Consider the following 26,264-nt stretch of genomic DNA (forward strand, 5'->3'; position numbering starts at 1 on the left):
TAGATGAGAGGCTGGCTCTTTTATTATTTTTTTTTTTCCCAGCTAAAGCTCACTTTGCACGCTGGAGTATAAGATGCATTTTCCCTTTTCTCATCCTTTTTTGTCTTGGTGCGATTCTAATTGTTCCTGTAAACCCTGATTCCCAGAGGGCATGCTGCTAAACCAAAAGGACTCTTTCCACTTCCAAACCCAATGGCTGCAATGCTTCACTGTGGTTTTAAATCTCTTTCTTAGCTAGTGTTTCGGAAACTTGCCATTATTTAAAGTGGCTTCACTTCAGTTTTGATATTCCTGTTTATTGCTCATGAAAGGAAAAAAAAAAAAAAAGAGGCTGCTCTTCTTCCTCGTCTCCTTTCCCAAGACACAAAATGAGCAGCCTTCTGACCGGCTTTTGTAAATGATCACTGACTGACATCTCCTATCAATGCGCTTCCAAGATTGACATAGCGTAAAAAATAAGAAAGGACCACGAGAAGAGCATCCCATTCAGCACGTCTCCGCGGCAGCCAGCCATGGAGCACTCAGCACCCACGCATCACTGCCTGAGAGGTAGCTCTCCTCACGGGGGTAAAAAAAAAACCAACCAAAAACAAAGAAAAAGGAGGAAACTCGCCGCATTCAATCTGCTGTTCATTTTAGCAGTTGTGGAACAATAATTGTGTATATTCCCAATGGTCACAAGGGTGATGGTTGTACTAGATATGGGCCAGAGAATACAATCGCAGGGCAATTTCTCTCTGTCCTTAATGGACTTGTATTGTACTTGTAGGCAGCAGAGTGTCCTAATCTCTTCCTAGTGGGGTCTGTCTCACTGTGGGGTCATTGCAGGGACCCTCTCTGCTTTGCCTGGCCTAGCAAATTCCTTACAGGCCAGATGCTGCCACCTTTATCCACTCTAAGTGGTGCCTACCCCAGGGCCCCCATCCGACGGGAGGGGAGCGGGCACTGCGGGGATGTGCGGAGCAAAGCGGGATGCTGTGGGGAGTCCCTCAGAGCTCTGCCTTCTCAGCTGCTCATTTTTAATGGGGATTTATTTGTAAGCTGAGCAAACCAAGGGATTTCTCCTCTTCCCTTAAGCGAAGAGAAAAAAATGACAACCCAATGACACACCAGCTTAAGAACACTCCTTCCTAACCTGTGTTCTCCTTCATGGATATTTTTCTGTAGTATTTTTGGCTAATTACCTCATGAAAGACTGAATGCTCCTTTCCAAAGTCTTTCTGCAGCCTTTCCCAAAGATGGTCTTTCAAAAAATCAATGCTTTTATAACCCTATGCCTTGAATAAATTCTGCCAGGAGAGCATCACCTTTTCATTATTGCCATGTAATATTACTGCAAAGTCACATGGAAAATAATAAGATTCAGTAAGAATTGTTTTTAACTCTCCACCAGCACAATGGAGAATGTGATACATCACAGCTGCTTGCAGGCATTTAGTACCATTAGATGCCTTTTTTTATGGGGAGCGAAATCCTTGCTCTCACTTCGGGTTAGCTATTGCTACAGGGGAAGAAATGAGGTCAGCAGATTGCCACAGCAAAATCTCCAATTTTTGAGGGGAAAAGAAAAAAAAAAAAAAGTAGCTCTGCCTTGTTTCCTTCTGGCTCTTAGAACATTTACCCTTGATTGCCAGCTTGACTGTTGATGTCCTTCCCTAGTCCTTGTGCAGGGCACTGTGCTGCTGCCTCCTGCAGCAGAGGAACCTTCTCTCCTTTCCCCTTGCAATCCATCAGGGAGATGTCCTGGCTCTCCAGAGACCTCCCTCTCCTTTCTTTCCACTTATTTATTCATCTAGCATAGGTTTGGGGGTATTACTCCCATCACAGGTGCAATATGGAAGTAAACAATGGAGGTATTCCAGGAATTTCAAGAGCTGAGCTTCTGAGTCCTCTGAAATCTCTAAGATCCACCTCATTAGGTTAATTGAGCGATTATGGTTTCTACAAACCATGAAGGAAAGACAGGACCTGAAAATCATGGAAAAACACTGACTGAATGGCTGTCTTTTCTTTGTGTTATTTACATGACCTTAGGGACTGACAGTGGAAACAAGGAGAGAGAGAAAAATGAGAGTGTAAAACCAGCCAGCTCATGGAAAAGCCAAGAACTTTGTAGAGGACCCACCCTTACCTTTTGCCACACAATGAGATGCTAACTATCTTTATGTCAGGTTCAGAGCAACATTTGGGGAGAACTCCTTTTATTCTGCCATTTCTTCCACTTTTTTAACTAAATGTTTGGCAGCACTTTGAATATTGAATTTGAAATGGGGCTATACTTCTGTTTGATGTGTCCCCTCAACCCGCTGCCCCATATTGGATAAGAGACCTGAAATGAGAGCTGGATTGGGGTTGTAAAGTTTTGAAAAGGTTTAGGAAGTTTGTAGTTTTAAAATGGATGCTGTTAAAGCTATCCCAACCCAACTGGAAAGAAAGGACATGTTTTGTGAAGCATGACACAGGGTGGCTTGGTATTTGTCACATTAGACATTTAGAACCCTGGTATATTTGCCATCAAAAGTAATGATGGAGCACTTGGATGATGGGGGGGGGGGGGCTAGGAATAATGGAGCTTATCTGTCCTTTCAGGGCCATTTATGTCCCCAGCTACTTAATTTGCTGGTGAACCTCCTCATTTCCGAGCCTCCCAAGGCACAGGGAGGTATCTACTGTTGCGCATCTGCCTGAGTTCCTGGGATGACATCTTGTGCGTTACGCTCCACCATTGCTATTAGATCCTCCCATAAACGTGAGCATTTTTTATGTCTGTCACGGGTCTCCTCTCACATAGATTGCCTCCAGGCTGAACTTTTGTGTAATATATTTTGACACCCCAGATGGTCCCCACGGTTCTCTCAGGCACAAGCTGAAATCTTGCTCGTGTTGTTGGCAACTGCTGATATCTGGAAGCAGTCTGTCTTTTATTTCTTCCATGGTGATATTCACATTTGGGAAGATTAACGTGATGATCAGGCACTGGCAAGGAGATAGAGTAGATGACCTAATAGGTCTTTTCCATCTCTAATTCCTGCGTTTTATTAAGAGGAATTCTTTGTTGCTGTGGCACTAATTTGTCTGAGCTGTCACCGCGGAGGGAATGCAGAAGAGGTGGCACTAACAGTGTCATCTAAATCCATCTTTTTTTTTGGCACCTCTGCCCCTGTGAATCAAGCGTACCATCTGGTGAGCAGGCAGATTGCCATGCCAGCAGATGGGCAGGAGTGTATCTAGCTATGAGACCATGTATGATTATCAAATGTGTTGTTGGGCGAGGATTTCCAGCAGGAATATCAAAACAACTTTTCGTAATGAGCTTCTGGTTCCCTGGGTAAAGAGACAGGCCATTTAGTTCCCCAAGAAACCGGCCAAAATTCAGCTCCTGGGCTGAGTGGCATTGGTGCTGGCAGGGGGAGGAAGGCTAGCGATGCTTCCCTGCTGCACCGCTGGGTACCGGCGGTGTGCCGAGCGGCAGCCGGGTGCTGGCAGCCAGTGCTACCCGGCACTGCGACATGATCCCTCCTGGAGGCAGATCAGAGTGGCGAGGGATCCCACTTCTCCTCTTGGAGCTGCAACCCATATCCAGGGGGGTTTAATGCAGAAAAACACGCATTTGGTCAAATGGTTGTTCTCAGAGTAGGGATTTGTGATTAAAAAATTACCTCCACCACTGCTATGCACATTTCTTCCCTATACACCAACAGAAGCGTTTGCCTTCAGGTCTCAATCCTGTAGTTGTGACATAAACACAGACAAAGGCACGATTTGGTACTACAGAATATTTTTAGCAGGGAATGTATTATTACAAAGTTTTTACTTTCCCATGAGATGTGGAAAGCTATTTTTCTCTTAACATCTACTTTATTTCTTTTTATTTCTGTCACCTGACAAAGACAAACGCTCTCCACCAGGGCACGGTGTGACTGCAGGGACTGTCACCATAGGTGGCTTCTCCAGATGAACCACACTGGGCATTGCTCAGGATGGGGGTACTGGGGGTTCATTTTCTCCATCTCCTCACACCAGTCCCCTTTGATTTATCCAAATCTGGCTGAGCTAGGGCGATTGCATGGGTGTGCAGACAGTCCTCACTGCCCATCAGTTCTGGAGTCACGACTCTCCGGTATGCTGGGGAAGATGGTGAGGATGGTGCTGGTGCTGCAGCAACCTGCACTCACTCAACAGGGTTTATTAGCATGGGCTTTCTGCCATCCAAAAGTGGCTGGATTTAATCTGGGTCCAAGCTGGCACGTGATGCAGCACAACTCTGCCCATGCCACGCCGAGCCTGGGCTAACGAGCCTGGGCACCGCTTGCTTGGCGTGGAGCAGGTCCTGGTCTGCAGAGCATGGTGCAATTCAGCGGAAACTGGATAAACTGCCCAGGAATCACATCCAAATGGAAATTCATTGAATAGCATTTTTAATATGTAACTGTGGTGCTCAGAGCAGCAGATATTTTAGAAACTGATTAAATAGAAACTGCAGCAGGAAAATCAACAGTCACTTCATCCCTACTGACATGTACTTCCATGAACCCTCCTGTGATACAGAGCCAGGGGGGAGACATTGCCCAGCTCTACAGGTGACACCCACCCCCCAGTTTCAATTAACACAGGATTTCACACTAGGCTTTCAAGCAAAAACCATGGTGTATGTTGAGTTAGACATCACACAAAACAGTTTGAAGGCAGATGGGAGTATATGGTGTGTATATATAGCATCACACACACTATAGCAGTACTATATACGCTAGCCTACAGAGACAAGTGGAGAGGAGCAGCATCTCCAGCATCGCTCTTGTCCTTAGCAAATGGGCCATGTTGCAAAAGTGCTTTTGCTTTTCAACACCTGAGAAGAGGTGGTTATGATAATGAGGAAATGACAGTTCTTGCCTCACTGTAGCCAGAGGGATTGATGTGGAATGGGATCCTGTGATGTAAAGCTTTTTTAATGCCCCCCAGATTGCTTTTGAGGTGATTTCAGTCACCTTTCATCAGGTCTCCTTCCAATATACCTTCCAAACAGCAGATCCTTGTGCCCCAGCACCCTTCCCTCCCCAAAGCAAGCCAGTGCAAGGAGCTGAGCGTCCCTCTACTCAGCTGGATGTGGTGGGTGCCCCTGGGAGCCATACAACTGCCACGGTCAGTGCCACTGCCACTTTCAGGGACATCCTGCAGGAAAATGTGCCCAGAAGACCTCTATGCTGGCTGGCCTGGAGGCTGTGGTGAACTGAGCCATGCCATGAGCTGGAAACAGCATTAGGGGAAGTATAAGACCATGGAGATTCATGAGAAGCATGTTATTGAGGGGGGCTCTCCTGCTGGGGGCTCTCTCTCTGTACATGCAGCTTTGTCAGCAAAGGTCATCTTTCTCCTGCTTCTCAGTCCAAACTCTCAAGGACCTGCAGGAGGAATATGATGAACACCATGTTTGGGAGCAGATCTTTCTTTCACTCAAATCCTGCTGGGATAAATACCATCCTGTGAAAGCCCTTTGTGACTGCTGATGTGGTATGCCCCATCCTCTCTCAGCACAGACATCCTGTGGTCCTCGTGCTCGACACGCCAAAAAGATGTGTGATCACCTTCCAAGGTGATGTCTCTTATGGTGGTTTTCAGTCTAGAAACAAAAAGATGAATTGATTTCCTTCCAAAATAAGATTAAATACAGCTAGAAGACTGGTTGTGGTGACATTAAAAAGTAATATGAGCTGGTATGATGTGTTATAGAAAATGGAGATGCTCTCAAGTCCAAGAGCTTGAGCTGGACAGCTGGCCGTGGTGTTCCCACGCACACCAGCCTGCAGGAGCTGGACCAGGCTGCTGCTGAGGGACATCCCAAACCCCAGGCCCTGGATGCCACATTGCCACCAACCTTGCAGGCAAGGGCAGAAGCAGATCTGTAGCCAATGCAAAACCACAAAATTTTGTTGACCTAGCAATGTCAAATCCATTACCTGGGGAGGAAAATAGTTGAGTTCTTCCCTGTTTTTCCAAGGACTATCTGTATTCTAGCCTTGAACAACTCATTTTTCCCACACCATGCTGTGCATGTCCTGGAGTGAAGAGCAGAAGGTGGCACTCAAACAGATGGTGGGCTCCAATCCCACTGTTTCTGACAAAGCATGGAGCGATGTGTTTCCCCAGGAAGAAGATTTCTGTGGTTAGAGAAGGCAGACCCAGTCTCTGAGGGCTCAGTATATGACCAGATGTGAATTCAGTGAACTAAAATAGAAAAATAAATCAAAAATAAAAAGTAGAAAATAAAACAGAAAGAAGAGACGGTGTTAAATGGGTTTCATTAGCACCACAAAGCTGTCCAGCCAGGAATGATTAGTAATTTGTATGGATTTCCCAGTGGAAATGCAAAAAGTCTAATTATACTCAAATGGTGAGGACCAAAAGAGGAGCAATTTCCAGAAACAAATCTGCCATGCAGCATATCAATGTGTTAAAGGTGTCTCTTCCAGACTGGAAGCCAGATTAATTTATATTTATTCCCCAGACCAATGGGAAGTGTGGTCCTATGTGTGGGATTAGAGCACAGAAAATACTTTTTGCTAATAAGTAATTTATTTCGGAAAAGCAAATAAGGAAAAAAAGCAGTATAAGGACCTGAAAAGGCTTTTGGGTGAAACAAAGAGGTAAACAGCACAACTGGGTCTTCACAACTAAAGCTCCTCCATACTGTTTGATTTTAATTTCAGATCTCAATTAGAGGTTAGTGAAAGGTAATTGAAAAATAGCTGAGATGTGGAATTAAATGGCAGCTGCCCACACATCTACAGACTTCAGTCAACCAGCCCCTCGGCGTGGATATGTTTTTTTTGCCACAAGCTGAGCAGATTTGTTCCTGCACTATTAGGAATAACTCTCCCAGAGCACCACAGCACTTTGCTACAAGCAGAGAGTCTAATTATAATAAAAGACCCCCTTGAACATCACTACCCTGACTGTATTTGGAATTAGGGACTGTTCTTAGCCAGGGAATTAGCTGTTCGTAAATCAGAGGGTGAAGCTGCCGAGGTCTCCTTGCTTTCCGAGCCTAGGCACAACTCTTCATGCATCAACTTGTGGTTTTTTGCGCTCGTGTGAAGTGCCCATGCTTATGTGTGATATAATACACTGACACATGATTTTAGACATAACAACAAACAGCCTGAATGAAAAAGAGCCAGATAAACCCATACGAAGTCACTTATTAACAGAGGTCCTTCCTCTGGTATTTCTTTAAACTCTGCGTGGCTTTTTGTGCTGCCAAATTCACTTTGTGATGTTGAAAACTAATTTATTAATTTTTTTTCCCTTATCAAGATAGCTATTTTCCACTTGGCAAACACTGAGTTTTATTAGTTATTCCTAATGGAGCCTGAAATGATTATGCCTTTTTTCCCCCTGTTTATTTCTCTCGTATGTTCATCATGACTGAAATTGGCTCATTTCTTGGATCTGGATGATTTCAGTGAACGCTACCATGGGGCCAGCTGTCTGGGACCGGGGAGCAGACTACTAGAAGGGTTGCCATTTTACCTTTTGTTGTGCTGCAGCAATTCTGGAGACATTAGCATGTGTTTGTGTGTATATATGAAGATATTTGCATCCAAAGAAGGCATCCTAGTGCACTGAAACAGCCTCAGCACATGGTATATCTGCACAGTGCATGTGTGGCTCTGCTACTGCTGTGACAGCTCTGCTTAGCTGGAAAGAAAAGATGGGGTGTCTAAAAGAGAAGTCAAAAAAGTAATAAAAATGGCTTGGGAGAAGAGAAAGGTTTATCTTATGTAGTTTAACTGCCTTTCAATTTTTTCTGGGTGATTTTCCCTGTATTGATGAGATGATTCTGTCCTAAGAAACCCAAAAGAACAGCTGAATTGGACAGGGAAGAGGTGAGCTGCCCTCCAAATCCCTCAACAGGTGGGTGCCTGAGGAATATCCCATTGGGTTGCCCAAGCCCCAGGCCACCCACTGGAGCCCTCCTACTGCCACCCTCCATCTCTGTGACAAAAGAAATGGCACAAGCTACCAGGCAGGTGTTTGCTAGGGTATGACCAAAGTGCTCCCGGGCATCCTTCAGAGGCACCCTTGGGTGAGTGGACCAATGCTGATGAAGGTCCCATCAGTGCACAGAGGAGAATTTGTCCTTTAGACGTGGGAAGAGTCGACTCCTGCTCTCTCCTCAAACGTACAGCTCCACCTGTTATCACTATAAAACTGTAACATTGGATTTTCAGCCATTTAACTGCTCCATGCCCTAGCTCCCAGTGTGCTGTGCCATCTCTCTCATCCTCCTCTGCAGGACTTGGACCATCCATTCTCCTGGGGCAGCCTTGGGTCCTCTCTGTATTTCCATGGACAAACAGCTGACCTTCAGCTTGTTTCTGCCCACTGTTATTTTCATAAGGGTCCTGATTAATTCAGGTGTCACTGTGAAAAGGTAGCGGGACAGATCTTGGCATTCCAAGTCAGACAGAACTCCACCTCCACCTGAGCAGGAGGACCAGCCCAGCACATAGCTGGACATCCACTAGAGGCACAACCTATGATAAAAGGAAAAAAAGCTGATAATGGATTTTCCAAGAGCAGGGTCTGAGCTTTAAATCCATGTCCCTTTCCTCCATCGATAAATCATGACAGTGCTTTTATCCGTATTATCCCTTGTGATGGACTTTGCTCTAAACACACCACTCCAATAGCATACACCCCCACCCCCACCTCCCCACCCCAACTAATCCTTAAGCTGACTTAGGCAACCTGATAAATGCTGAAACTGTGTCCCTGTCCCAATCTTCCTGCCCCACTGAAGCACTTTGGGGGTGGGTTCGGGTCAGCCTCAGGAAGGACGTGTGCAGAGCTACTTTGTTATGTCTGACAGAGCCGGTGGCAGCTGCTTCCCACCACGGAGCATCTCTTGAAGGGTGGGTGGAGCCCAGTGTATCCTGGAGCAAACCCGGGTGCAAACCTCAGTAGCTGAACTGAGTCCCGTGCAGCAGCCCATGAAATTAATGCAGAAATCGCCGCAGGCTCTGCAAGGCAATTTGCAGCCCTGGGATGGTCCAAGAGTAGAAGTTAAACTCCCAGGAATGCTTCACAGAAATTACTGCAATTTATCTTGTATATTTGCAAGGTGAGCATTCGCCATGTTTATGAAGGTTATTTATTCAAGTGGTGCTTACCATGTTCCTCAGGTAATTTTTCATATTTCAGGGGTGCTCACATCTGATAAAATCTCAGTTCCTGTGGAAGCTTCTCCAAATTCTTCATGCCAAGAAGCCTGGGGAGGGGATGGGGGGCACAAACTCAAGGGCTGGGACTGCTTTTGAGCACACCAGGAGGCTTTCCCTGCTGACAGCTACAGCCCAGCCATTATGAGGGGTCTCCAAAGAGACCATGTCCCACCTATGGAGAGAGCTCTGGGCTGGCATGGATCCCTGCAATGCTACCAGGTCACACTGCCCGGCTCCACTCACCTGTGTGGCAGGGGATGCTCTGAACCGCTCTGCAGGGCCTTCCTGGCATAAAGCTCATTTCCTTTGGGGGGCGGGGGGGGAAGATAATTAACCCCCAGTGAGCATGTGGCTCTAGTTCTTTAAGGAACAAGTTGTGGTGCTAGGGAGCGTGGTGCTTTAGGCTCCTTGTTTGTAAAGCAAAGACCCCAAAAAGCTGGAGTTGTGTTTCATGAATTTCCTTTGATGCAAACACTCGCCTCACTAACTGGATTCATGCTATTCTAGCCTAGGGTGTTGTATGGCATTTTTTTCTTTTTTTCTCCCCAGAAAATCCTTCCTAGTTAAAATTTTTCACTGCTTGTAAAGTGTCCCATTATAGTGCTCTGGGCAGGAGGAGATTAATGTCAGGTCCCATTTATGCATCACTTTGGATCAGAAGAGCTTGGCCAGCCCTTTGTAACGCTCTGTTCTTCTGGGGGGATGTGGATTAAAAGTTTACTGTCGCAAAAAAATACCCCATTGTCACTGCCTGAGATACGGCTTTTAGAGAAATTCCTTTTGCCATAATAACTGATTTATTTTGGTTGGCTGGCTACGAAGCAGCTGAAGTGGGTGATCCCTGCCAGACTCATTAAATGATTCCTAATGTTGACGGAGGACTTTATATCGCGGTTATAAAAGCAGAAGTTTCAGTATTTGCTGGAAGAGCCCCTTTCCCGAGGGCGAGCATGGAGGACGGGAGGAAGCTCTCCAGCGGCACCCATGTGTAAGCAATAAGCAGAGGAATGCTCTCGGAAACTGCAGCTTGAAGGGTTTACTTTGGCATCGGGTTTGGTTGCCTGGGAAGGGAGGGAAGCTCTCAGGGAGGCACAGGGATGTGGGGCTTTGCTCTCTTTCTGGCCTGGGAAAGGAAAGTTTAAGGCCAGAGCCTTTTTGTGGTGCAGTACCGAGGCGTGCTGGCTGCTTCCCATCATGCTGGATGCTGCTGGGTGAATCGTACACGGAGGCATGAAAGTATCCAGGTCCTCATTTCCCTCTGAGCCACGTCCCTGTGACTATGCAATGGAAACGTGATCGTGCAGTGGGATATCACTTCTGGGTACAAAAGGGTTTGTGCAAACCCCAGTGCCTCCCCATGGCCCTGGCACCATCCCTGCCTCGGTACCAACTGCCTGGGAGCATCCCAGCTGGGGAACTGCCCCCAGTACCTCCTGTTTTCCCATCAGACCTGTCGTGTTTTGCTCACACTTGATGCTTTCAGCAGCCAGCGCTTATTTCCGTGGGAAGCTCAAGCTTGGTGTCGCTCCCTGTGCTGCAGGAATGATCCCAGACAGCACTGTCGCTTACAACTAGCTCAAAACAAGCCAAGGGGGAAAGAGTGAACCAAACGCAGGGTACAGTCTGAAAATCATCAGAATTATCTGAAAATGATCAGCTAGCTGTATCCTGGGCTGCATCAAAAACGGTGTGGCCATCAAGGTGAGGGAAGTGGTTCTCCCTTTCTACTCCACTCTGGTGAGACCCCCCCTGCAGTGCTGCCTCCAGCTCTGGGTCCCCCAGCATAAGGATGTGGACCTGTGGGACTGAGCCCAGTGGGGGCCATGGAGATGGGCAGGGGCTGGAGCCCCTCTCCTGGGAAGCCGGGCTGGGAGAGCTGGGGCTGTTCAGCCTGGAGAAGAGCAGGCTCCGGGGGGGCCTTAGAGCAGCTCCCAGCGCCTGAAGGGGCCGGCAGGAAAGCTGGGGGGGGCTTCTTACAGGGGCACGTGTGACAGGGCACGGGGGTGGCTTTGAGCGCAGAGAGGGCAGATGCAGGTCAGATATCAGGAGGAACCTCTCCCCGTGAGGGCGGCGAGGCGGTGGGCCAGGCTGCCCAGAGCAGCTGTGGGTGCCCCATCCCTGGCAGTGCTCCAGGCCAGGCTGGATGGGGCTGGGAGCAGCCTGGGCTGGGGGGGGGTCCCTGCCCGGGGCAGGGCTGGGAACTGGGTGGGCTTTAAGGTCCCTTCCAGCCCAAACCCTTCTGTGATTCCATGATTATTACAGCAGCCTGGCTGACCTCAGCTTGCGGTGGCAAGGATGTGTTCCCATTTTCTCGTCTCCTTCAGGACAGCTGTACAGGGGGGAGGGCGCGCAGGAGCTGCCTGCAGCATGGCAGCGTGGGCAGCGGGTGAAGCCCACGGTCTCTTCTGGGAGCAGCAGCAACGAAGAGAGGCCTCAGAAAGAAAATCTGCCTTGCTTAAACCCTTGGTTAAAATAACATGGAGGCAACTCTCCACTGTTGGTAATCTGAAATGTTTTCTTCTCTCTTTCTTGATCCCAGATTTCCATCTCTCTGAGGTTAATATAATTTCTTGTCCCCTTTTTGTATTTACAGAACATGTTTTCTTTCCTGAGAGGGACTGTGGCGTTTGGCTGGTAACCAGAGGATAGGAGCTGTAATGCCACACGGGTCTTCAGGCTGGTTTGCAAAGGGATGGCAGGATGCTTCAGCAGCTCTCTGCTGCTGGCCAGTGCTCCCAAATGATGGGAACTTTAACTTACTCCCTCAGGAGCAGGCGCTGGGAGTGTTTGCAAATAGCAGGAGCATGAGGAAGATCAATTAATCCCTGGCTGCCCCAAGATCCCCAGCAGAATAAGTGCCTGGCCAGGGAAAGGGGAAAATGGCAAATCAGTCTTGCAGACTTTTTTTAGATTCTATGACTTGAATAACACACTGCTGCGTAAACCTCGATGTCTCCTTTGAGCCATTTCTGGGGCTAAAAGTGGAAGGGTGGCTTTGAGAAATGGCAGAAATGAGAGGTTCTGGCCAGGAAGGTGGAGGAATGGAGGGGGTTTATTGATGGGGCTGCCCCACACGGGCTGGGATGGGGAATTCCCTTGAGATGCTCTGCGCATCCCCGGCTCCAGGGGCCCAGGGCTGTGTGGGGACACCTGCCTCACCTTGCTCCTTCACAAAGTAGTTTAACTGCAGAATTTTTGGCCAGCTGTAGCTTGATCTCATGCATGTGTGAAGCTGACAAGAACACATAAGTGACAAGTGGTGCAGCAACCTTGGATTTAAACCCATATAAACCAAACCTGGGTGTGGGTCCCACCCCATGTGCCTCCACCTCTGCCTCTTCTTGTCTGTGGGCTCAGGATGAAAATCGTAAGGAGTCTGGAAGAGCCTTTCTCAAGGGGAGGTCTGCAGTGCCTCTCTGAATCTGGCAAGGAATAATTAGGCATCTGAATATGAGTGCAGCCAGGACATACAGCAACCTGCCTTCTCCCAGGGTTTGCATTTGTTAAAGAAAATCTGATGTGAAGGGAATGGTGTTGCTGTGATGCTCTTCCCGTAACCCACAGGTGTAACCAACTTCATACCATGTCTTTGCAAACTTTTGGTGAGGTATTCTGAAGGTAGGAGGAGCTCAACAATAACATTTTAATGGACATTGAGGGAGTTCTCATTCATGTTTTAGTTGAATATTTCATCTCTTCGTTTTAATTTATTAGAGGGCATTTTCAAAACTAAAGCCTCTCTTTACCTAAAATGATCCATTTTCCAATTTTTTCCCAAGTCTTTCCTCCCCTCACTTCTGTTTCCATTTTGTAAAATCCAGGGAAAACATTTGCTTTCTCAACCCACATTTCTCTGAAAACAAAAAGGTTAAATTTTGAAAATGATCTTTTTCACTGCAAAAAGCATGACCATCTCAGTGTACAAGGGGATCCTAAAATGAAGGCTCAAGAGCCTTTCCTTCTAGAAAGAGGAGCAATAGGGTGCATCAATGGGATTTTATTGCCGGCATTTGGCAAAAACCCCTGTGAGCATCACCAAAATCCCTGCAACATGACATTGGAAGGGTAAGGGCAGAGCAGTCCATCGGGGACCCAATCCTCCCACTCATGGGTTGTCTTGCTGTCCCTTGGGGTTGCAGCCGGGAGGGGACCACCAGCAGCCTAGCTGCTTTTTGCTTCTTAGTCCTTTGAAAGCGGTGATTTCCTTGTGTTTGCAAGCAGTGAGAGCTGATGCCCAGACGGGGGGCAAGGGCGTTTGTTTCAGGGACAAGGGGAGCTGGCAGCACGCACCCCGGAGTGCATCCCCTGCCTGTGCTGCCCAAGCCTCTCCAGGGTTGTCTGGCAGGAGGGTAACAAAACCAGCTCACCAAAACCTGCACTTTGTGATGACAACAGGATTTTTGGTGGCATTTACCTATTTATTATTTTTTTTGTGATGAGGCTGAATTGTGGAGAGGCCACTTTGTGCAAAGAAAAGAGGATCGGTACAATTGCAGCATAAGAAATTCCACCAGGAAAGTGATAAAAATGGTCTGAACGCAGTTATCAAATGTCATCACAGAAAAAGTGCAAGCCTACTCTTTCTTTATGGATTTTATTTTACAGCTTTAAAAAAAAATTGTGTTTAACCAGTGACAGTGAGGAAATTACTTTTTCTGTTCTTGCCTACATCACCCTTTTAAAAACACCATGGGAGGTCAGGCACTGATGCAGGGGCTGTGCTGCTGCTGCTCAACAGCACCTGGCTGAACTGGGACATACCCAACTGGTGGGAATGGGTCTGCACATTTAAAATGTGCAAGTGGAAAAATAAAACAAAAATTTAAATAAAAATTAAAAGAATAAAAATAAAAAGGACAAAGGAAAACAGAAAAAGACAAAGACAAGGACAAAGGAAAAGAAAAAAAGAAACAGAAAAAGAAAAGGGAAAAGAAAAAGAAAAAGAAAAAATAAGAAAAGAAAAGGAAAAGAAAAAAGAGAAAGAGAAAAGGAAAAATAAGAAAAAAAAACAGAAAGAGAAAGAGAAAAAGAAAGTAAAAGAAAGAAAGAGAAAAAGAAAAAAGTAGAAGAAAAAAGGGAAAGGGAAAGGGACGGGAAAAAAGAAAGAATGAGAATGAGGATGAGAATGAGAATGAGAATGAGAATGAGAATGAGAATGAGTGAGAATGAGGAGGAGGAGAAGGAGAAGGAGAAGGAGAAGGAGAAGGAGAAGGAGAAGGAGAAGGAGAAGGAGAAGGAGAAGTGGCCTCCCAGAGATGCTCGGGGCAGTGCAGGGGGGTCCTTCCGCCTCCCTCCCCTAACACAACTCCCAGCCCATTCCCCAGAGCCCCTCTCCAGCCGTCAGAGGGGCTGGGGTCTCACCCCCCCCCTTCCCTTTCTGGAGGCATTCCCCTGGGGAATGGCACCCAGGGGCACGAGGCGGGTTTGGGCAGCCCCGGGGGCTCCCGCAGCCAGGGACCTGCCTTTGATTTTCCCTTCAGAGAATTTCTCCTCTCCGCTTGAAAGGGTTGTGATTTTGTGAAGAGGGAGGTAAGAGCAAAGCTTAAACACATACTTACACAGGGAGTCACTCCTTAATGAGCAGAGATCTGAAAAATAAGCCCTAGTCTGTTCGCAGAATGTCTCTGTTGGCTTTTTCTTTTTTTTTTTTTTTTTTTTTTTTCCTTTTTTGATTGCAAATTTCTCCAGTCCTGAACCTTCCAATAATTCCGCGTCGTCTTCCAGCTTCTTACGTATTTAAACTGAATCGCTCTTATGGGTATTTGGAGGTGGAAATGTGCAACTGGGGCTTCAGCATCGTGTCGTGCTGTGCTGCTGGGAACGATGGGCACACACTGGGTGGGAGGAGAGCTACCTCCCTGCTGTCACCCAGCGATGAACATCTCTGCAAATATCAAAAAGCAAAAAACACCAAGAAAAATATTGTTTATAACTCTACCAGCAGCCGTCTTCCCAATCTACAGTGAATCTCTTGATTATGGCCTTCCTGCAATTCTGCTGGGAAAATGTCTGAACGTTGAAGCCTGTGTTTGATTTCCATGTAATAACATTTTAGAATAAGGTCCCATTGAAAAATTGGGGGGAAAAATTTGAAAGAAGTCATCTACACAAATTGTTCTCCTGAGCTATTTTCCAAATGGTCTTACTGCTGCTGTTTCAGATGTGATTTCTTTGCCTGACATGAGGTACACTTACTGCTCACTTGAAAGCCAGGAGAAGAATTGCAGATGTTAACAGTCATCTGCAAAACTATATTTCAGATTATTCCAAATTACTCTGGGGAAAGAGAAATCTGAGTACCTTTAATATTAGAGCAGCAGGAACAGCAAAGAAGCTCATTGCTATTTTCTACCCGCAATTGAAAATATGAGAAAAATACACGTTTAGCCCACCTTTATTAAAATCACTTCCCCTCCCCGTCCCTGTGTGTATATCTCACACCCATAAGTGCATATCCCTTGTTTATTAGCTCTTTGGAACTTGCTGTTGGGAAATTTGCCTCCCAGATTGGGAACCTGCTCCCAGTTTTTGTCCAGTTTGAGGGGTGGGCTGAGATGGACATCACCGATGTGGAAAAGAGACACAGGCACCTCAGCAAGCAACAGCACTATCTGCATCCTCAAGGGCATGGCAGAGCCACGTGAGAGCACCCAGACACCAGGATGGCAGAGGCTGAGCCTGGGGGGAGAGGCTGCTCTTACCCTGGGCAGACCTGCCCACCCCTCCACATCTCTCCCATCACCAGGTGGTTCCCTCAGCCCTTTTCCTGGTGGCCAAGCCAGGCTGCATCACCTGCTGCACCTCTTTTAAATACTCAGCTCAGGATAATACCATGTTTGACTCACGACATTGAAATGCATCTATCAAATTGCTTTTTCTTCTCATATATGCCTCAATTTTTACCCTAATTATGGATTGACGACTTTTTTTTATATATCTTTTTGTCGATAACCAAGGGCCAACCATTGCTATTCATATCCATCCATTGCTGCCTCCCCTGCCACACACGGCCACAGTGAGCCACCCCACCAAAAACAATGGGAGCATGTGAAGGACTAGAGAGAGCCCTGTCTTATCCTCACGCTGACTATGATTCCAAAGGAAAAATACTTCATATAGTTTCCCCTGAGCAGGAGTGTGGCAAATAGCCCCAGGAGCAGTGCTGTGAGCCAGCAGCTGGAGGATGCCAGGGCGATGCACTTGGGAAAGAGGACGAACCTTGCAGCCATGGTATTACCAGCCCCATCCTCTCCTGCTGCTTCAGAGTTACAGAGCAGCAAGCATTAAATTCAGTCCTCAAAATATAATTTTAACATATCTAGAGATCTATATGAACTACCACAGCTCCCCACTACAGGTATTTTTATTGTGTAATTAATTAAGAGCTGAGAGAGCAGCCTTAAAGCATATTTATTGCTAGCCAGGTTCCTCCGTGAACGTCAGCACTGAGACTTGCTCCTCCAAGAGTAATCCACAACCCATAGATAACTTCTTTGCACACTAATAAAATCTAACTTTTTTGGAGAGACTCTGTTAATTACTTTTCAAGCCAAGATGCCCACAGATTCCAGACTCCCACCTTGTGCAAACCTTGGTGATGAGCAAAAGTGCTGACTCAGCACTTTTTAGCAAATCATGTTTGAAATGGCCCAAAATTAACATTTCTCAGCAATTTTTTTCTCAGTCCTCTGGTAGTCCTGGGGCTTTGCATGTACCACCCAAAGCACAAAGTGAACATTAATGAAACTCAACACAACTGTGCCCATTATGATATGACACTACGGTAAATTAAGCCATCTTCTCCTTAATGTTCTAGAAAAAATGTCATAGGCCAGGCATTAGAAGAATCTGAAGGAATTTAATGTTTTAATTTGAAAAAGTAATAATCCAGAGGCCAGGAAAAAAAAATGTCATGTGTATTACAGGCATAATAGCTCATTATCGAAGCATTGTAGAGTCATTATTTTAAATAACTGTATTTCATTCCAGTGGCTGGGATGGAAAGCAGAATGTATTTTGTGTAAAATAGATTTGCATTATTATTTATTCATGAGTTTTAAAAGGATCATTATTTTTGACGGACAGCTCCTGTCAAAAGATTTATATATGAGAGCTCGTGTTTTCCCATAATAATGATTAATCAATAAACATTTGAAAATGGTGTTTAAAATTCAGCGTTACCAGGATACACATTTACCTCTAATTAGAAACAGGTTTTTGTTTGGGAAACCAGATCAATTTCAAATTCGTTCTAACTGCACGCAAGCCAGGGTGGCAGGTAACACGCTGCAGCGTGCCTTCTTGCCTGCTGCCTGCCACGGCAGCACCCAGGGCACCCACTGGGTGCTTCACCCCCCCAGACCTGGGACCAAGGCATGGCTGGGGGATGCTGGGTACCCAGGAGCATCCAGCTGTGCGTCTTTCTGCATACACCACGGCTCCGGGAGTGATGCTGAGCAGCTAGGGGAGAAGCATCACAACTAGATGGCAAAACTCCTGGTGCCAGCCCAACCGCGCAATGTCAACTTCAAATGAAAATGCCAGGCTGTTGTTATTTTTAATGGTGACCCCACTGAGGGGGGGAAACAAGCAACGGAAATACTTTGTGTAGGTGAAATCCAGAGCCTACTACAGGAAAGGAGAAAGCAGAGCCCGTGCCTGCTGCTCCTTCATACTTTATCCTGCTACCGTGATGCAAGTGTTGCCAAGAAGGAAAACATTGATTTTCTCGTCACTCCCCAAGTTTTCTCCCCACGCTGCCTTGTGAATGCGAGGTTTGAATTACTGGGTATCTACATGAGCCTGAAAACAGGGATGTTGAGGAACCGGCTGCTGTGTCTGGCCTCTACCCCATCATTTCCACCCTCTTCAGTGTCGGTGCTGCTGGAAGTGCATGTGTGCTGAAAGCCAAAAACCTGGGCACTACACCCCTCTTTTATGTTTCTGAGCCAAGCCTTTTAGAAGCATCAGTACATACAGTAAATGTGCTTCCTTTGCATTTCCCTTGGCTTACATTCAATGAATTTTGAAGACACAACACCTCCAAAACTGAGTGCTCACAGACTGCTTGGTCCACCAGATGTGTTGTTGCCTTTGCAAAGCGTGGTATGGGCTGAACGTGTCCCACCTCCCAGCATGGAGCTGAGTGATAACAGGGTGGTGCAGAAATGACGGCACAACCTTCACCACTGGCAAGGAAGGTTTTTATAATGCTGCCTTCCCTGCCTGAAAGCTGTACAGGGTGCAGTGTAGCCAATGATTTCAATCAGGCCATTACCTGACCCATGGATTAGTTCACAGAGATGATATCTTTTTTTTTTTCCCAAACCACAAACCCAATGTAGAATGGTAATAACTTTTATTTTGGCATTATCCATAGTCAGGCTCATAAGACCCCAGATGAAGCAGTCAGGTGGTGTTAGCCACAGGGATCTGGAGCTTTCCTCCATCCAAAACACACCCTTTTTCATGTGCCAGATTACTTATCCTGCACGCAGGCTGGTGAAGGATGCATGGATGGCATGCAAATGCTTGGAAGCAATAACAGCAACAACAATAACCATCATAATATTAAAGAGGCAGCTGGTAATTGGTGCCAGCCCGGACAAGGAGTGCAGCCATTACCCTCATTATCCTGCCCACTAACAGATTTTCACTGCAGAGCCAACAACCAGAACTGTGTCGCTGTCACCCAGCTTTTCATTTATACCCTGGAGCTTTTGCTCTTGGGGATGTGTTAATCTGTGGGGCTGGGAGCAGATGAAGCAGGGGAACCCCTCGTCGAGGCAAACCTAGGCCCAAAATGCAGCCAGAGCATCCCTGGCTGGGCAGGGCAGGACAGGCAGGGCAGGCAGGGCAGGGCTTGCCAGCTGTGCAAGGGAGCACCAGCTCCATTTCTCCTGGGAATCCTGAATCATTTAGCAGGGCAGAACTGCTCTTGCTTTTCCTGGTCCACCCAGTGCATCCCAGTGCCTGGGTTCATCCCTGCTCAGCATTTACTGGTGGGATTACCAGGTGAACCCTTCCATCAACACACAAATCAACACAGCCCCAAAACCTCTTTTTCTGCCTATAAATAAACCTCAGATCATAAATTTCATGTACTTCTTCCATGACCATGAATGGAAACAGCTCAAGCAGATGTATTTGGGCTGTTCCTTACCTGTGTGCTACAGCTTTGCAGCTGGATGGTGCTGCTGCAGGGATCCTGAGCCGGGCAGGCAGCCCAGTTCCCACCTCTGCTCACAGCACCCCAAACCCCATGGTGGGGAAACTGCTGTCAAAAATGTTCCCGAACACACAGATACCCCACAGCAGCACATTTCCCTTCAAAACAGAACAGTATTTCATGGGGTAACTCTTCTCTGGATGCTTCCACCCTATACAGGAGGGAGACGTGAGAGGGAAGGTAATGACACAGAGTTTTTTTAAATAGGTTGGGAATTTTAGTGTTAAATGTTTTTAGAATAATTCTATTTTAAATAAATTTACAGCCTGAATAGGTCCCTTCACTAGTAATAGCTTGTATTTTATGTGGTGTCACGAGCCTTTCTAATGTACCAGGGTAAAATCTGGAGGTATTGTGCTGTCAGAAAAAACAGCCAGAAGTCACAGAAGCCCCTTCTATTTGAAATGGATGATAAACTCTGATCATGAAAGTCTTCTTTAGAGAAATATGTAAAAAAAACCTTGAAATTCATTTCAAATTAGCTGACTTGAATATTTTGTACCCTAACAACTGTACAGCAAGAGAGATGGCTCAAAGGCAAGGGGAGAATTGACCTGAAATGCTCATTAAAATCACAATAAAATGAGGCTTTAAGAAAAGATGTTCTTTTCTCCTCTCTCCAGCATGTTGTGAGAGTGGAAACTCCAACTCTTTTCACATGCTCCCCTTGCTCTACTTCAAATGCCTTCCTGCCAGCGCTTGAAAGAGGCTCTTGGGCTACATTAACCCTGGGGTACCCAGTGCTGGGCTCAGGAATGGTGTTTTTTTGCAATGGGACCATTTTCATCACTGGGAATAAAATTCGTGGCAGGTGGGAAGGTGCTGCTTCCATCCCTGATTTTGGGGTCTGTGGAGGTCATGGAGGGGGGGTGGGTCAGGATTTCAGTGCTGTCCTGCTTTCCCCCTCGGACTTATACAGGATATATCATTCCTGCTATGCCATCGGCATAACCCTGAGCATCCTCAGGTGCGCCAGGAAGGCTTTCACTGGCAATATCAAGCGCCATCCCACTCTGCAGCTATTAAAAGCTGGCTCTGAGCCCATAATATAATACATTGCGATTAAAGGAAGCACATTTGTCCTGCTGGTAATATCAACATTTTATGAATGAGCAGGTTCTGATATCAGCTAATTAGGAGCAGGTTTATTGCAACATCTGTCACCTGGAGTTAAGCAATTTATCCTCGGAGGCTCCGCATGGGGAGGGGGCTGTCAAAAGCTGGCAGTGGGGAATGTGCAGGACACAGGGAAAACGGCTGTGCCTCGGCACTGCTGGGGGAAATCCCCACTGGAAAAGTGGGGAGAGCATGCTGGAAAACATACAAGCAATTAGATGCATTGTGGTAGCTTAATTGCCTAGCTAGCCAATAATTTGGGAGAGATAACCATGGCAACGGCAGGATCACACACTTGTGTGTCGTGGCTGGAGCACAAGGAGCCAGTGGGCTTCCTTCTTGCCTTGGATGCAGGCAGTGCCCGTCCTTTCTCCTTGAAGAGTATCTCATTTTAAAGCACCACTACAGGGCAGCATCCTCTAGCAGCACCAATACAGTACCCGCTGCCTCCCACCTTGCTGGCTGGGCTCTCCATGGCGCTCAGGAGCACCATCATCCCCACCACCAGCACGGGCAGGAGAAGGATGCCTCTTCCTTGAAACCCCAGTATTTGAATTCCCCAAGATGAGCTTCCAGAAGACATGGGGAGAAAAAAGTCCCATGCAGGACATTATTTGCAGTGAGCACTCCTAATGATGTGTCAGGGCAACTGACGTGTTCTGCTTAGCCTCTCGTTCCTACCAAAATAAAAATAGTCATCTTCATTTACAACACGCCTCATGTTCAAAGCTTTTTACCCTCACTGCAAGAAGCAGTATAAAAAACACATGTGCAACATTTTGCCCACACCCACATCCCTGTTCCTGTTGTGTAGGACATCCAACACTGGGTTGGAGTCCAAATTACCCACGTTCAACACTGCATTTTAAGTGGGGTGTAAATTCTGGGGGTCATAATAAAAAGCCTGGGGTAACCCAAAACTGAGGTTTCCAGACAGTTGGGGTGGAACAAAGATGGATTTAATCTCCTGGAAAAGGGTGAAAATATAAAGGGGTTTGTGAGGAATCCTGAAACCTGCACAAAGGTGCTGGTCCTTATTTTAGGCTTGTGGGGGCCCTGGGTTGCAGATGCTCATTTCCCTGTGATGTGCAGCTCCATCATCCCTTGCTTCCAGCACTGCTGCGTACTGGGTACCCTGTCACCCTTCCCTACAGTGACCCCCTCTTTGGGGCTGCCACATTCCTTGACTCCACCTATCTGCCTGCCCTCCTCTATATTTCATTCTTGACATTTAAGGGCAGGACTAATGATTTTTTTTTAGATGTTTTTTTCTGCCAGTTTTTATGTTCCTGTTTCCTTTTGCTGTCTGCATGTGTGGGATTTGATAACGATACAACGTGCTGGCTGGCGCAGCATGGATTTCACCTGCTTTACAAATACTGTGTGCTTTGCTCCTCTGCCCACGCTCCTGCAGGAACATTTCACCATCATGAGCATGTTTAACATGAGGAATTACCTCCACGCGCGTGGCACTGGTTTATCATCACTATCCCTGGCACGCAGCTGCTTTTTTCATCATGTGCAAGGAGATACCAAGTGCTTGCCTACAAGTATATCTTGTTAAATATCTTGTTAAAATAAACCAACTTCAAAGGATGCCACAAAGTTTTACATCTTTAACCAACCTGTAATCTTTAAAATTAAGTGATGCTTAAAATGCAAGTATGGATTTTTGTGCTGGGTGATGAAGGGCTAGGGTAGGGTTTCGGAAATGGGCTCCGCATTTCATTTCCTTGGCATTAGGACAGCACGTTGTCATCAGCATTTCTTTTATTTGCACATCTGGAACCAGGCAAAACGCACAGCTGGGAAGAGCTGCTGGCCATTCCTGGTGCTTTGCTTTCCTCAGGAGAGCTCAGAAAACTACTCTCACTAAGGAGTAATTAAGCAGGATAGTTAATAAAGTCATACTAAAGACGAAATGAGAGTCATGTTACCATCAGCCCTGAGCATATGGGAAAGATTTTGGAATCTGTTGCTTTTTCAACAGTTTAACCATTTGTAGAAATCCATGTTTAGAAAAAAAGTTGTGGCAGCTACAGCTGGGAGCATAGACTCCCTGGGGCCAAGGCATCTTCCCGTGCTGGTTTTCCCAGGGCTCAGCATCATCTCATTAAATTCAAGCAGCTTGAGCTGGTCCTCAGAGAAGTGTGATAGCAAAGCCAAGGCTGAACCGCCCCCCCCCCCCCCCCCATGCATTACAAAAATATGTACACAAATACCCACCCGAATACAGCCACCTATGGAAATGCCTTCAGGTGCTGAGGGAGGCTGGGGGAGCTGAGCATTCTTTTTTTCGTACTTATTTGTGCTTCTGTGATATAGCCTGCCTTGTTATACAGGGGGCTCGTGGAGATGTTTCTTATCCATTAATAAAAAGGAAATCACTGTGATAACTGAGGTTTCACCCACGCTCAGCCCTGCCAGCAGGTCTGTGCCATTGGCAGCTTGGCTTCACAGCTAAGCAAATACCAGATTAAAAAAAAGAGGAAAAAAATCTCATTTCATCTCTCTTAGCCTCAGGTCAGAGAGACTTTGTGACACATCTCCATATTCAAATCTGGTTAAGTGTGGCCTGAGACTCAGCTGACATCATTAATACAGTGCATATGTTTGGTATTCCACCCGCGGTTACGCCAGGGTCGGGGTTAAGCGCGGCTTGGTAATGACATGACTCCCACCCGCGGGTGATGCTCAGCCTGGAAGATGCTGAGCAGGTTTGCAGAAGTGCCCTGGAGAAGGGCTGTGTTTTTTGAGAGCATGAAGTGCCCAATCATCCCCCTGCTGAAAGTGTTCCTCACACTAAGGCGCTGCAAATACTAGTCATGATGGACTGCAGTTTATGAGAGGTACTTTCTCACCCATGGGATGCTCTGGCTTCAGAAATGACCTGCTGGGAGGAGGGTGTGTCATGAAGAAACAGTTTGGGAGAGATGATCTCTGTGTTCAAAATGCTGATTTTAGAGTGAAGGCGAGGGCAGGTTTAAGTGATGTTTTCCAAGCAGGATTACCAGCCTCTGCTCTCTGATATGATTATAACCTTCTCTCTTTTTTGCCTGTGACTGTTCCTGGATGTGACACCTGAATCTCAAGCTACTCAGCATCTGCTAATGCTCTGCACCAGCATGAACACAGACCTGGGCTCACAGGACATCACAGCCCGTCTTCTCCTACCACCACTGCTCCTGGGACCTACTTTTGGGGTCATCATGCCCAGTAAGGAGGGGAAAGTTGGCATACTTCTAACACCATATTTTAAGCATCCAGTTCCCAGCACAGTGTGGATCCTGTGCAGCTTGGTTTCTTGTCACCTTGGGATGCCACACAGGGGATAACAGACTTCTCCCCCAACTGCAGCATCTTTAAACCATACATTTGAAGTGCAATACATCTGGTAAATACTGATAAAATCAGGGCTGCCAAATAAAAGCCTGATTAAGGGCTTATGTCAGAGAGAGTTCTCTGAGAGCATAACACCAGGAAGGGCTCCTCCACAATGGATTTGACAAGCAAAGCCAGGGCTGCATGAATGCAGATACCAGGAGGTGCCAAATTCAGGTGTGCTCACCCATCTGAGACCCTGTAAATCCTTGTTTGTACAGGAAAGCTTTCCTGGGGGCAGAGCCACTGCAGGCAACAGAAATACCTGCATGAGCAAATGCCTGGGCAGCCAGCTAGAACTTAATTTGTTTGGAAAACAACCCCAAAATAAAACAACACAATAGCCAGATAAATAAAAGAAGAAGAAAATTTTAGTTAAAATATAGCTTTATAAGCCAGTACCTATAAAACTGAAATGCTGGGATTGGAGTGTTTCGATGGGTGGGGAAATGTACTTTTATGGTATAGCATTTATTTTGCTGAGCCCTGTGACCAAATCACAGGTTGCCTTAATCAACAGTGACCGCAGTGGCGGTGAGAGGCAGCATTCCCACCCTCCTGCCTTGCAAGGCTTAGCCAAAACCTCCGGTGAGCACCCAGCATCGAGGCACCCCAGCAACTCTTTGTGGCCAGGTGAGCTCCAAAGGCTGGAACAGGGTTTTACAACTTGCTTTGTAAGAATTTGAGAAGCAGAGGCTCTCACGGGTGAGCCCATCACACGCGCCCTCGGTCCATGTGGTGCTCGTGTTGCTACTTCTCCGCTGTCATCTGTGCTGCAGTTGAGGCTGAGCAGCAATAGGGGACATTACTGGATTTCCAATGAAACACCGAATCATTAGGGACTTAAAGTAGGAATAAGCAACACAGCTAATTAATTGTAACAGCTGATTTCAGTGCCAAATTTGGAAGACTGCATTAGACTAATTCCCCAGAAATGATATCCTCGAGGCACGCTCTTCCGAACACAAGAGGATACAAAAGCCCTTCTCCAGGCAGCTGAGAATGCCTTAAATAACCCAGCTGTGGACAAGGCAGGTAGGGAGAGCAGCAGCGATGGCCCAGGAGCATCAGCACTGGTGTTTCTGGTCAGCTAGTGGGAACCATTGGCCCAGACAGAGGTGGTGGAGGTGCAGGCGGCTGTGGTGGGTGGGTAGCAGTGACATGAAACACTGTGATGTGCTCAGGTGGTTATATTGGGATAAACACCCCGTTTCAGGCCACTTTACATGCAAATATGACTGTGTGTCTGGTTTGTGTGGGTGCTCCTGAGCATCCCTGAGCACAAGTGTGAGCAAAGGGGGAAAAGCTGTGTTCGAGGGTGTGCGATTCACCTTCTGGAGCCACAGAAAGGAGTCATGTCCACCTGCTCATTTGGGTTTGAAACATGTGGAGGGGTTTGCCTGACCCTAGATGTCAGAGCTCCCCAGCAAAGGGGCTTTGCTGCTCCCCCTGATGCTGCTCTGTACCACATCATGCTTCCCACATTTCCCAAGGCTTTGGCATTTTGGCTGCTTTTCATTAAAACCCTAGCCCACTTCAGAAATTAACATTTTATGATGAGTCAATACAGTCTGAAAGAAAACGTGGCTTTTAGCTACCTCGTATTTCCAGTCGTGTTTTTATTTGAACCATTCCTGACATTCTTCTCCTGTGTTTTTCTGCACTAAACATTGATTTCTATGTGATGGCGGGGAGACGTTCGGAACAGCTACCTACCCGTGAGACTTCACTCCAGCCTCTGCAGCACGAGGATGGGTGGAGGACATGGCTTTATCACCTGTCCCTGCCTCAAGACCATGCTAAGGAGGGGTGAGGGCAGAGTGCCAATGTTTTTTTGCAAAAATAAATATATCCTAGTGGAAGTTATTCCAAGTAATCATCCAGGAAAATGGGCTTTGATCATAAGGCAACAAAAAGATGCTTGGGTGTAATTGAATGTGGCTGCAGTGAATCAGGGTAGATAATAGTTTGGACGGTAATTCAGTTTCAGAAGTGACATGGCACGCATGAATTTGTAGAAAATGTCTGCTTTTTGTGGGGTGGCCAGAAGGAAGGCTTTTAGGAAGCGTATTTTAAAAGTAGAAGTAGCATGGGATGGGAAAAAGTATAAAAATAAGCGCTTGAGCAAAGCCAGCACAAAGAGGTCTACACACACAGCCTATTCACGTCTGTGTTTTTAATGGGATTTATTAAATTTCTGGCAAATGCATCGCTTTTATGAAGAAACACATGTTATTTCTCACCTTTCATTAGCTGGAAAAGAATGACAGGTTCAAACCCGGTACTACCTTAAAACCAAATAAACCTTCATCCACCAA

At 46.6% G+C, this 26,264-nt stretch overlaps 1 long non-coding RNA gene across 1 annotated transcript in view; it reads left to right on the top strand.

Moving 5' to 3' along the window:
- The window catches only part of LOC308068832, a 38,110-nt gene extending 25,886 nt beyond the window's left edge, over positions 1 to 12,224 (top strand). The window contains exons 1-2 of the long non-coding RNA XR_013930154.1: positions 1 to 10,209; positions 11,815 to 12,224. The exon at positions 1 to 10,209 is cut by the window's left edge and continues 25,886 nt beyond it. This is a non-coding gene — a long non-coding RNA (uncharacterized lncRNA). The remainder of the gene's footprint in view (positions 10,210 to 11,814) is intronic.
- The last annotated feature ends 14,040 nt before the right edge of the window (positions 12,225 to 26,264 follow it).

The sequence above is a fragment of the Falco punctatus genome, assembly GCF_963210335.1.
Source record: "Falco punctatus genome assembly, chromosome: 8".
In the NCBI taxonomy this organism is placed as follows: domain Eukaryota; kingdom Metazoa; phylum Chordata; class Aves; order Falconiformes; family Falconidae; genus Falco; species Falco punctatus.